General features: G+C 41.9%; 1 protein-coding gene and 1 long non-coding RNA gene across 2 annotated transcripts in view; both read right to left on the reverse strand.

Annotated features, from left to right (window-relative positions):
- The window catches only part of LOC127619542 (tripartite motif-containing protein 16-like), a 171,110-nt gene that overhangs the window by 147,075 nt on the left and 10,401 nt on the right, over positions 1–13,634 (reverse strand). The window lies entirely within an intron of this gene.
- Positions 3,356–7,126, reverse strand: LOC127619548 (uncharacterized). The gene is made up of 3 exons (XR_007967572.1): positions 6,997–7,126; positions 6,607–6,684; positions 3,356–3,561 (listed from the first exon to the last, which is right to left on the reverse strand). It is a non-coding gene; the product is annotated as an uncharacterized LOC127619548 (long non-coding RNA).

The following is a 13,634-nucleotide window of genomic DNA, read 5'->3' on the forward strand; positions in this document are numbered from 1 at the left end:
GTAAGTGTACCACCAACCAGCCTTTGTCATGTATTTTGTGACAAGTGCTGCCCTCGAGAGAAAGCTGTTCACCTATAAGAAAACAATACAATGCAATTTTGGTCTCCATTACATAAAAATATTACCTTCACACCACAACATCTTAAACTTGTGGTTTAACAGAAAACATGTGTACTGTATTATACTAAGACTTTGGGACCCCTTATGCATGCGTGCATTTTGAATTGCTGAAAACAACTGAACTGCCTATTCTTTATTTTAACTCATACATAAAGGATGTACTTAATCACTCTCACCAGGCATGTTACCTAGATGACAAATAAGTACCTTTTGGTGTTATGGGTTCTATTAAGACTCTTTGTAGCCATTGTTCAAATACTGACAATAATACCCTACCTGCTCCACTTCTTCTCCCACTGTGTTTCCTGCTCCATCCAGGCTTCTGCCACCCCATCTCACCTGTTATGTGTTATGTAGCAGTACTTCAGAAGTTTTGATATAACATCATCCAATCAGGCATAAACATGCACAAATGTAAAAAATCATCCTTTGCATTGAAGATTGCTTGAATGTTACAACTACATTAATGCGTACAATTATCTATAAAACATCTCGTGAAACAAGCTTGTTATATGGCGGGGAAAAACAAAATCTGTCCTACAAATTTGAACAAGCAGCTGAAAAGCAATTGCTGAAAGATAACACACAGCACGTTCTATTATCCGACCCATTGTTTCCCTATAGCTACAGGCATACCAGACTTAAAGTTATTGCATGTACCTCGCATTTTGCTGTATGGGCTTTGGCATGCATGACGCTCAGGAATGGCCTCATTTCTGTCAATGGCAGAAGTTCAGGTAAACCCTCTGCTACTTTGTTAAGGTAGGGCCAGTACCTAAAAAGCAGGAGCAGCACCATGTGAGTGTAATAAAGATCCATATTTAATTGAAATCTAAAATGATTAATATCACTGTAAAGTAGGGAAACAAGACATTTTAATCATGGAGTTGGATTTGCAATATGACAATGAGTACCTGCATGTAACATCCATACAGAAGAATGTAACATTTGCCTTCTTTGACATCTCTCTTTGAAGAAACATTGGGTAAGCAAATATTTCTCCACGGTAATGGTTCAGTCCTCGTAAGAGAAACCCATGTCTGTTAAATCAGAGGAAAATCTAGTTGTTAAGAATCAATTGACCCAGTAATGCCTGGCTTAAGCACACATCTGTCAACAGACAGCCTATAACAAAATATATGATAAATATAATACTTGGCTACTACAAAGGATAGATAAATACCACTCTGCAAGCAAAAGTGTGAAATGCTTTGAATTTTTACTCAGACTTGGATTGCCATTAAAACTCAATATCAGACTCAAGAATCATAAACATACACACACACACACACACACACACACATACATACCTGCAAACTGCAACTTGAATGCCCTCCTCATCTATCTGAGCACCAGACTTTTTGGACATCTCTCTGCCAGCAGTGAACTTGGCAGTACCACGAGACAGCACTGTCATTTGCCTATTAAGTCAGTTTATAACACATTTTAAGGTACATCAAAACACAGAACTAAATGTATGTATAAACAACCATTAAAAAACTATTATAAAAACAAAAACAAATCAAATGTTTGTACACTTCTCATGTTGCCTCTGATAAGGTCAACAAAGGTAGCGACTTCCACGTCCTTGGCCAGGAACAAGCCCTCATATTTTGGTGGCTCCTCAGTCCTGTCCATGATAAGATAACATGCGTCAATAATAAAAATCACAAGTACTACCTTTACTATTTGTTAAAATGTAAGTTATAATCACTCAAACACAACCCGAAAGGCTACTATTTGTGTTAAACAAATCTAAAATAAACTTCAGAAAAGTACCTATACCTACCCTTTTGACTTGCTGAAGCGGTAATGTTTTCGGTTTCCATCAGAGCAGACAGCCAACATGTCTGGAGAACATGCTGGACCTGGCACATATCCTCTTCTTTGTATTGACAAAAGGTAAACTCAAAAAAGCTTCGCTGAAATGTATCAGCACAGATACTACCTGTCTGCATATTTAGAAATGTTTTGTAAGGATTTTTTAAGCAATGCCTAAAATTAAATATTAGGTATACAGTAATATAATTTTGTTTTTTTATGTTTCAGTGATATTCAGGCAGATTTACCCTTCCAGCTTGAACAGATCTGTGCTCCAACATTTTCAGGAAGGCCTGCCTGGACATGGCTGGTGCCGTTACCTTCATATGGTCAAACGAGGTGAAGACATCAAACTTGTATAGGGTCTGGCAGCTGGTGCTAGCTGGCCAGTACCGATAAACAAGCAGGTCCTTCACCTCGGGAGTCCATTCTGCAGAGCATGATGGACAGGATTTCCGATGCAAGCAGACATTGTATCGTCCTGTGAACAAGTGAATATACTGTAGTAAAAACTTAAATAATTTCAGTAATCAAATTGTAACAGATTGCCTTCTATACAGAGATACAAATATATGTTATCTTAGCTTTTTGACATGGCATTGCCTGAAAATGTCATGGTGATAAAAATCTTTGAGTTGCACACAGTGGTAAAGTTCTAGTACAATAATACTTTCAGATCAACATACCATTGATGGTGACCACAGAAATATGCTTCCCTGGAGTGGTTGTGAGGTCATGAGAGCATTCACAAATTGACCTTGGTGCAGGAACAGGCAGATGACATACTGCAAATCAGAAAGAAGTTATAAAGGGTGTATTTACAGTTTCTCCTTAGTCCCTTAGATACATTTCCCAAAACGCTATCCTCATTTTTAAAATAGTGTTTTAAAACCCAACAATGAATCCAAACTGGCTACACCACTATTCCAACTGTAATTGTCACTATGTTTAAACAACATGTAAATGCTTAAGCACATTTGGAAAAATATTAACACACAATTGACTTTGCTGTTCAAAGATATGCTGGTCAGAACTGTCAAAACCAATCAGACTTTTGTTATTCAGCTATTAAATTTCTTTCACACTTGCACTTTGAAGTTTTGAGAATAAGCTTAAAATGTCTAAGCCATTTATAAACACTGTTAAATATAAACATGTGCACTATCTACAACAACTTCGGAATTACACAATAAGTATGAGACAATTTGATATAATGCTAATTTTAACATACTTTGTTCACAAAACTGAGGCTGGCCATTTTCATTCACCAGCACAGCAGTTGTAGGGGAATGGGCTCAAGAAATCCATGGAACACAGCCTCTCTGTCATGGAAGACATTTCTCTTGTGGGCCTCCATGTCACAGATAGCACAGAGGAACTCCATGTCCAGTGGTACACAGTCCAGGCACCTAATCACAGCTTCTACAACACAGCATCTGTGACAATTTTGGATGAAAACTCTCTGGGCTGAGAGCTTTGCATCAAAAAGCATAGGCCTAGCACTTTTCATTCTCACATCTGTGAGAAGCTGCCTTTGTTCCCAAGCAGAAACCAGTCTGTCTGTTCCCTCCGGAACCTGCACTGCAGTTATGGTGTCCCTTAACTCTTGGAGCCTTGTTTCTAAAAAAACTAAAATATATTATTATTATTTATTATTATATTTTATTTCAGACTCATTAAAAAGGTCCATAAGAAACATACAAAGAAGACAGACAGACAGATAAAAACAAAGGATTACTATAATCCATATAAACAATTTCTCCAGTGCCTCCAAAGCAGCTGAACTGTACCTAGTACTGCTCTGGTCAGGCCATATAAAAACAATTATAATTTCATTTTATGAGTCCATAAGTCTCATCATAAATTTATAAACAGCATTTCTTATTACAGCATTTAATGTGTTCACATCATTCTGCACACATAACTGGCTTGCACTGGTCCAACGAGGTACTTTCAAAAGAATCCTAAGAGCATCATTATATGCTACTTGTAACTTGTGAAATACAGCTTTTGTGTAACAGCACCACAAGTGAGCAGTGTAGAGTGGTGTGCAGTAGGCTTTAAACAAGGCTATTTTTACATTTTCTGTACACATTCCAAATTTCCGTGCCAGCATATTTGCCTGTGCATACAATTTACAGTACTGCCTCTGGATGTCATCATTATCAGAGAGGTCACTCCTTATAATGTGACCAAGGTACTTCACTTTTTCCACAACTGCCAGATCCCTTCCTGACAAGTGGAACATGGGAAATACAGCATTACGCTGCTCTCCAGACCTCACAATCATCACAACAGTCTTTTTCGGATTAAACTTGATGTCATATCGTTCACCATATTCAGTACACACATCAAGCAATTGCTGGAGGCCTGCAGAGTATGGTGAAATAATGACCAGGTCATCAGCATAAAGTAAATGGTTTAATAGTCTTTCCCCTATCATGCAGCCAGTCTTACAGTTTTTCAAAGTTCGGGAGAGTTCATCCATGTAAAGATTAAAAAGCATGGGTGACAGGATCCCACCCTGCCTCACCCCATTAGTCACAGAAAAAGGTTTTGATATCACACTACCCCATCTAACCTGCATTGTTTGATGTGTGTACCAAAAACCTAGTATCCGGATTAGGTAGGGAGGAACCCCTCGCTGTTGCAATTTTTCAAACAGTTTGCCATGATTGATGCGATCAAATGCTTTGGAGGCATCCAAGAAGCACAGAAACACAGTGGAGTTCTGCCCTCTGTACTTCCTCACAGCCTCTTTCATGGCATAGATGCACATATCAGTTCCATGTTGACTTTTAAAACCAAACTGCTCATCAGTGGTGACAACATATTTCTGAAATCTATCCAGGAGCACAATTTCAAAAACCTTTGATATGACACAAGCCAATGCAATTGGCCTGTAATTGTCAATACAGGAGATCTTCCCGGTTTTATCCTTCACTACAGGTGCAAGTACAACAGATAGCATAGAGCTGGGCAATATACCATGCATTAACATTGCAGAAAAACATAAAGCAAGTAATACCACAACTCTATGACTGGCAAATTTTAAATGCTCACGAGAGATTTTATCCAAGCCACAAGATTTACCCGTTGATAGTTTCCTAATGGCTTTAGTTACCTCCTTTATAGTGACACTCACATTATCGGGGGAGACATCCCCAATACTGAAGTTCTTACTGTCTACGCAGTTGAATAGATCACTATAATGCTTTCTCCACAGCTCCACAACATTATCAGGCCCTGTAACTCCCTCAACACTAAAGGGCAGAGGAACTTTGACAGCATTCATAACCTGAATTTCTTTCCAAAAGTCTTGCACATCATTTTGCAACAGTTTTCAGCACTAAGGAATCAGCCCTCAGTTTATGCTCCGTCCTTTTTATGTACCGTACAGCACGTTTAAATTGCCTATCCATCTGTTTTTTATGCTCAAATACAGGTCCGGTCCTTGGTTTACCCACAGCAACCCAATTTATAAAAGCCACTTTAGCCTGCTGGTGATGTTTCCTTACATACTCATTCCATCCAGGTCGGGCATTTTGTTGTTTAAAGCTTCTTTTACTAAATGGTGTACTTGAGTCTTTTAATCCAGCCACAACTAGATCATACATCTTACACACGTCCTCTCTATGGTTCAGATTATCACAATTAATATTTCCACACATTAGAGCGTTGTATGGAATGGGGATATTCCCAAGGTTCCTCTCTGTCAGATAATAATAGTGCTGTAAATCACACTCTGTGAGCTTTACCCACCCCACTTTCCCATCACCCATGTGTGTATCATAAGGGGTTAAAGCAGGTAGACTCTCCACATTTAGTGTAACAGAGACAGGCATGTGATCCGCAGTTGCCATCCCATACATGATCTCTAAATCCACTATACCCTCCTGAGCATCTGCCGTACTTATGCAGTGATCAAGCCATGAGGTTGTATTCCATGCTTCACTGACATATGTATAGCTATCACTTGGCAAGAAAACCTTACTTGACACGTTTAACTTATTGTCTTCACAAAACTGGATTGAATGCTGACCAAATATGGACTTCACATCAGAAATGTCGGCATTAAAATCACCCATTACATAAATACAATTACATTCACTTTCTTCTATAAAAGAACCAATAAAGGCAAGTCTTTGCAAATATACAGCTTCATTATCATGACATTCAAATGGTGTGTAAATATTCAAAATAATAAAAACATTATTGCCCCAAGTAACTTTTACACCTATGCACCAGTCGACATTCAGTCTGATCACACTAATAACTGGATCATATTTCTTTTGCCACATTATGGCCACACCTCCAGGTATTCGACCACGCACTATCCCCAAGCTCAAGTCTGTTGTAGACTCCCCTGCCCCGTGGTACTCAATATTAACAGAGTTAAGCCCGTCCAAATCTTGCTTCGAGAGCAAAGTTTCCTGTATACATAGAATATCAGTGATCTCAAACAGTTGATCAACAACCAATCCATTCACTTGTCCTTAAAAGGTCTATACTCATGATTATGATAACACACAAATATATATCAGTTATACTGTGAGTCTGTAGTGGAACTGACAAAACATAATGCTTGAATATGATTAAATTAATGGTGGAAATCGTGGAAAAACTGTAGTGTAATGTTACTACTGTAACACTCAGTATTCTCACCAAGACTTGCCAACTCTTGATCTTCTATCTGAAGGCCTTCCTCATGCACAGGATCCCTTCTTCTTGATTGAGAAGCAACTGCAGAGACAGTCATTTTGTTTAACCCTTTGACCAATATAACATGAAACCAATTCATTTCAAAATGAAAATATTCCATAAGGACTGGAGGCAGGGAAACTAAGCAAAAAATATTAAAACACAACACAAGTAAGGATTATCAGTCGCACGCTCTTAAACTATCTTGTATATTAGTTTTCACAAACATTGCAACACCATTTTGTCAAAGTGGTGTCTGATTCTCATTTTATATTACGTGTAATCACCAAAACACTATTTAATGAATTATCTTCATTCTTAAATACAGTAATCATGTTTTAGTTAAGAACAAACCTGATCCAGGGCAGTGTGTTTCCCGACGTTTCTCACGCCTGCCTGTGACCAGTGGATTAGTGAAGGATCTCTTCCTGCTTTTCCTTGTTTTTCTTTGAGGAACGGCAGGGTTTTCCATGGCCATGAGAGCCTATATATATTGAGTGCACATATACCAGCAGCACTTAGAATTGAGCATTATTCAGTAGTTGCATAAAAGGGTCTTACTAACCCTTTACATCACATCTATAAACAACAATAGCAATTACTATTTTCAGATTTAGGTATTTGCTTATCATGAAAAGCCTTACTCTGGATTCATGGACTAAAGCATCACTAATTAATGCTGCCATGTGCATCCTGGCATCATTGGGATCATCAAAGACCCTTACGTCAGAATTGAGGGACATCACGTACAAATACAAACAATACAGACACAATATAAAAACAACACAAAATGAAGAAAGAGAGAAAGAGAGTGATCGAACGAGACGAGAGAGAGAGAGAGAGAGAAACAGAGTGATCGAAAGAGACAAGTGAGAAAGAGAGTGGCTCTTAAAAGTGCCGTTGTTTTGATTTGTGTGTGTATGTGTGTGTGTGTGTTTGTGTTGGTGGAGTCAAAGTGTTGCAATAATGCTGTAAAACAGGAAAAAGCAAAAGATTATTACAATAGCCTTTGTAGTAAATGGGCATGTCTTAATTGTTAGGACAGCGTAATTTAAATTATTAATTAAATATTGATCAATCACAACAACTACGTACAATAAATCAATCCTTACTGTACAAATATCAGATTTGTACCACATCCACTTGACAAGAGCAAGTACCTACACAAATCTATTTTTAATTAGGCATTTATTATTTTTATTTATGTTCAGTAACAATTACACTCTTATCTCATGATGATTTCAGTGTCTTCTAAAATGGCAAAGTCTTACAAAAGTATGGCACCATAGTGTTACAGGATATTCTATCTATAAGTTAGTGGGGGGTCGTCTCTATATTTAATTCTGCATTAATTATGTCAGCAGGAATGAACGGTCATTGACATTGAGACGCACTGAGCAGTCAAATCCTCTGGAAAGACTCCAGGTCCACTTTTTTATTCTAGTTCATCCCTGATTGCGGTCATTCTACGTCTGACATTTACTTTGCACTTTGAATAAAACTTTAACCACTTTGTTTAATTGTTGTCTTCACAACACATGGGCAAATACATGAGTTTAAACTGATTTTGGTAGCTGGCAGTGCCACAATCCAACTGTCTAGCCAACTGTCTAGCTAACTACTTTGGAGGGTAACATAACCGTGTAAATGATAATGCAACACTAACAAATTTAACCTAATCTCCAGGGATGAAACGCTACACAGATAGGGCTACAACTAAAGAAATAACAGCAAAGGTTTTGCGTGCTTCTTAACAAACAAACACACATTGGGTTGAGATGCTTACTGTAGTCAGGTGGCGGGTGAAATGAGCGGTAAACGCATACAGTGACATGGGTAAGATGCGTGCGTAACGTGACGTACCGTTGTAGTGATAACGAGTGAAAGTCTTCTGATTCAAAATAATAATTATTAATAATATTCGCTGCTACGACATAAAAAAGTAATAACTAATTCACTATAATACAAGGACGTTTCAGTAAACTATAAAACATCATTTACTGAGCCGCGTAACGTGAGGTTTCGTTGCGTGGTAACGACTGAAAGTCTTCTGATTCAAAATAATAATTATTAATAATATTCACTGCTATGACAGAAAAAAGTCGTTACTAATTCACTATAATAAATGATAAAAGAAGGACGTTTCGTGAAAAACATCATTTACGGGCAGCGTAACGTGACGTTTTGTTGCCGTGGTAACGACTGAAAGTCTTCTGATTCAAAATAATTAATAATAATTAATAATATTCACTACTATGACAGAAAAAAGTCGTAACTAATTCACTATAATAAATGATAAAAGAAGGACGTTTCGTAAACTACTAAACATCATTTATGGGCGCGCGCGTCACTATTATTCTCCACAAACTTTGCTTTTGTTCCTAGGACAGTGACATTTTGGAATGTACCTATTTCCAATGAGAAAACGGCAAATTTGTGTCTTTTCGTTCACAAAGTCAGAAAAGGCAGGCAGTCCAAGGAGGGCGCAAGGGGCAAACAGGCAGTCCAAGGGGGCACAAAGGGGCAAACAGACAGTCCAAGGGGGGCACAAGGGGGCGGAGCCGTGGAAGGCGGATCCAGGGAGGACTCCGGGAGCCGAGCCGTGGTAGGCGGAGCCATGGAAGGCTCAGGAGGTGGAGCCCTGGAAGGCTCGAGAGGTGGAGCCCTGGAAGGCTCTGGAGGCGGAGCCCTGGTAGGCTCGGCAGGCGGACCCCTGGAAGGCTTGAGAGGCGGAGCCGTGGAAGGCTCGGGTGGAGATCCCTGGAAGGCTCTAGAGGTGGAGCCATGGAAGACACGAGGATGACCTCAGTGGTCACGAGCACTAGCAGAGACTGGGGAGAAGGTGCCCTCTTCCTTCTCTTTCTCCTTCAGCCAGCAGGGAGCGTGGTTATGGGGACAGTCGAGGCTATGGGCACTGGCTCTGGGACGGAGCTCGTTGGCCGTGGCAGGCGTTGGCTCGTTGGCCGAGGCAGGCATGTGCGTTGGCTCGTTGGCCGTGGCAGGCGTGGAATGTTCAGAAGCTGAACCCGGGATTGAGAGAGGTGGTTCCTCTGCCGCGAATGTCTCCAAAATGAGCTCCATATACTCCTTCCAGGTGTAAGCACCGGTCTCCGGTAAATCCCCCCATCGGCGTGTTGGTACACCGATGCGATACATGTTCTTCAGGGCTTTGTCATCTAGGCCGGTGTGGATGGCCGCACTGGAGAAAAAGTGGGAGAACTCCTGAATGGTTAGATCCGTCTGGGTTAGTTCCATGAAGCACGCCGCTAGATCCATTTTGTGGTCAGTTGTTCTGTTATGAGGCAGACGAGGGGGTGAGGATCTAAATGCAGCTTTTAATGAAAACAAAAGATGAACCAGGTAACTCAGAATAAAACAAAAACACAGGGAACTAAGAACAGGGCTTGGAACAAGACATGTATACATTCAACAACTGACAATACTGAACAGAAATCAGGGCATTAAATACACAAAGACTAATGAGAACATTAAACACAGGTGAGGAACAATGAGGGACAGCTGGCAGTGATAAGAGCAGGGAATTATGGGAAGTGTAGTCCACGAACAGATGACAGGGGAGAAACAAAGGGCGGACAACAGTGAATCGTGACACTCATGTTGTGTTTTTGTTGAGAAAAATAATCATATCCACATGCTCAGTGAACTATAAACATTTACAGTGCATCCAGAAAGTATTCACAGCGCTTCACTTTTTACACATGTTGTTATGTTACAGCCTTATTCCAAAATTGAATAAATTCATTATTTTCCTCAAAATTCTACAAACAATACCCCATAATGGCAACTTGAAAGAAGTTTGTTTGAAATCTTTGCAAATGCATAAAAAAATAAAAATAAAAATCACATACATACATACTCGGCCGTGAGGGAGGCAAAGCAGTGGGTGTGGGAAATGTTCGGAGAAGCCATGGAGAAGGACTTTCGGTCCACACCAAAGTGCTTCTGGAAAACCGTCCGCCACCTTAGGAGGGGGAAATGAGGAAACATCCAACTGTGTACAGCAAAGACGGGACACTGTTGACCTCAACCGAGGAGCTTATTGGGCGGTGGAAGGAACACTTTGAAGAACTCCTACATCCCAACACGCCCTCTATGCTAGAGGCATTCTAGTAGAGGCACTACTGAGGTAGTCAAACAACTCCACAGTGGCAAAGCCCCGGTGATTGATGAGATCCAACCAGAAATGCTGAAAGCTTTGGATGTGGAGGGGGTGTCATGGATGACAAGCCTCTTCAACATTGCATGGAAATCTGGGACAATGCCTAAGGAGTGGCAGAACGGGGTGGTGGTTACCCTCTTCAAAAAGGGGGATCAGAGAGTGTGTGTCAACTAGAGGGGTATCACACTTCTCAGCCTCCTTGGTAAAGTTTACTCCAAGGTACTGGAGAGGAGGGTTCGGCCGATTGTCGAACCTCGGATTGAAGAGGAACAATGCGGGTTCCATCCTGGCCATGGAACGGCAGACCAGATCTTTACTCTCGCAAGGATCCTGGAGGGGGCCTGGGAGTATGCCCATCCGGTCTACATGTGTTTTGTGGATCTGGAGAAGGCGTATAATCGGGTCCCCTGGGAGAGACTGTGGGAGGTGCGTTGGGAGTACGGGGTGGGGAGGTCCCTTCTTAGGGCGATCCAATCCCTGTACGTCCAGAGCGAGAGCTGTGTCCTTGTCCTCGGCACGAAGTCGAGTTCGATCCATGTGGGGGTTGGTCTCCATCTAGACTGCGCTTTGTCACCAATCCTGTTTGTGATATTCATGGACAGGATATCAAGGCGTAGTCAGGGTGGGGAAGGTGTGTGGTTTGGTGGGCTGGGGATCTCATCGCTGCTTTTTGCAGATGATGTTGTCTTCATGTCATCATCGGTTCGTGACCTTCAGCTCTCACTGGATTGCTTGGCAGTCGAGTGTGAAGCGGCTGGGATTAGGATAAGCACCTCTAAATCTGATGCCATAGTTCTCAGCAGGAAACTGATGGAGTGCGTACTCCGGGTAGGGAAGGAGGTATTGCCCCAAGTGAAGGAGTTCAAGTACCTCGGGGTCTCGTTCACGAGTAAGGGGACAATGGAGCGGGAGGTTGGCCGGACAATCGGGGCAGCGGGGGCGGTATTGCACTCGCTCTATTGCACCGTTGTCACGAAAAGAGAGCTGAGCCGGTCAATTTTTGTTCGAGACTGGATTGAATCAAGGCACAGATCTGGGGAAGGGTACAGAAACATTTCTGCAGCATTGAAGGTCCCAATGAGCACAGTAGCCTCCATCATCCGTAAATGGAAGAAGTTTGGAACAACCAGGAATCTTCCTAGAGGTGGCCGCCCGTCCAAACTGGGCGATCGGGGTAGAAGGGCCTCAGTCAGGGAGGTGACTAAGAACCCGATGGTCACTCTGACAGAGCTTGTAGTATATTTTTTATCAAGTTAAATTGTTGTTTTATACCACAGTTATGTCTGAGGAGCAAACATGCAGTTTACTGTGTGTAAAGGCCTGTGACGTGATGAATATGTGCTCACATAGGTTTGACTATTTGACTGTGTGTGCAGAAACATAAATAGCATTACTTAGGGGGGAGAATTGATCTCTTCCAAAGGACATTCTGTTACTTCTTAATATGGTCAAGACCAGAGTCAATGAAGAGCATGATAGATAATACATGTAAGCCCCACCTTGTTTGAGGAGATGTATTTAAGTAAAACCAAACCAGAGATGCTTGAGTTGTTGTTGGTACTGTGGTTTCACCGCAGGCAACTCGGCTTTATTGTGTGATAATAAAGTCTATTCTTCTGAAATCAAAACCCCAAAGATGCTGAGTGATTTTTCACAAAATTGGCATGAAAAACTACTACAAGCTCCAGCGTTTCTCTGTGGAGAGAGGAGAACCTTCCAGAAGAAGATCCATCTCTGCATCACTCCACCAATCAGGCCGGTATGGTAGAGTGTCCAGACGGAAAACACTCCTCAGTAAAAGGCTCATGAAAGCCCACCTGGAGTTTGCCAAAAGCCAGACCATGAAAAACAAAATTCTCTGGTCTGATGAAACAAAGATTGAACACTTTGGCCTGAATGGCAAGCATCATGTCTGGAGGAAACCAGGCACCGCTTATCACCTGGCCAATACCATCCCTACAGTGAAGCATGGTGGTGGCAGCATCATGCTGTTGGAATGTTTTCAGCGGCAAGAACTGTAAGACTAGTCAGGATCAAGGGAAAGATGAATGCAGCAACGTACAGAGACATCCTTGATGAAAACCTGCTCCAGAGTGCTCTGGAACTCAGATTGGGGTGAAGGTTCATCTTCCAACAGGACAATGACACTAAGCACACAGCCAAGATAACAGAGTGGTTAAATAACAACGTTGTGAATATCCTTGGCCCAGCCAGAGCCCAGACTTGAACCTGATTGAACATCTCTTGAGAGATCTGAAAATGTCTGTGATGGAGCCTGATGGAGCTTGAGAGGTACTGCAAAGAAGAATGGGAGAAACTGTGGTATGCCAAGCTTGTAGAATCATACTCAAAAAGACTTGAGGCTGTAATTAGTGCCAAAGGTGCTTCAACAAAGTATTGAGCAAAGGCTGTAAATACTTATGTACATGTGATGTTTTTCACGGCTCCACCCTCAGAGACTCCCACGGCTCCGCCCGCTACCCCAGAAACAATTCCGCCTGTGGCTCCGCCCGCTCACCCAGAGACTATTCCGCCAGCGTCTCTGACACCCCCCCCAGAGACAATTCCTCCTGTGGCTCCATCCCCTCCCCAGAGACAATTCCACCCGCTCACCCAGAGACTATTCCGCCAGGGGATCTACCCTCTCCCCCAGAGACTATTCCCCCAGCATCTCCGCCCATTCCCCCAGAGACAACTCCTCCCACGGCTCCGCCCGCTCCCCCAGAGACTATTCAGTCAGCAGCTCCGCCCAATCCCCCAGACACAATTCCTCACGTGGCTCCGCCCGCTAACCCAGAGACAATTCTTCCCA

This window comes from Xyrauchen texanus, chromosome 26 (genome assembly GCF_025860055.1).
Source record: "Xyrauchen texanus isolate HMW12.3.18 chromosome 26, RBS_HiC_50CHRs, whole genome shotgun sequence".
Taxonomy (NCBI): domain Eukaryota; kingdom Metazoa; phylum Chordata; class Actinopteri; order Cypriniformes; family Catostomidae; genus Xyrauchen; species Xyrauchen texanus.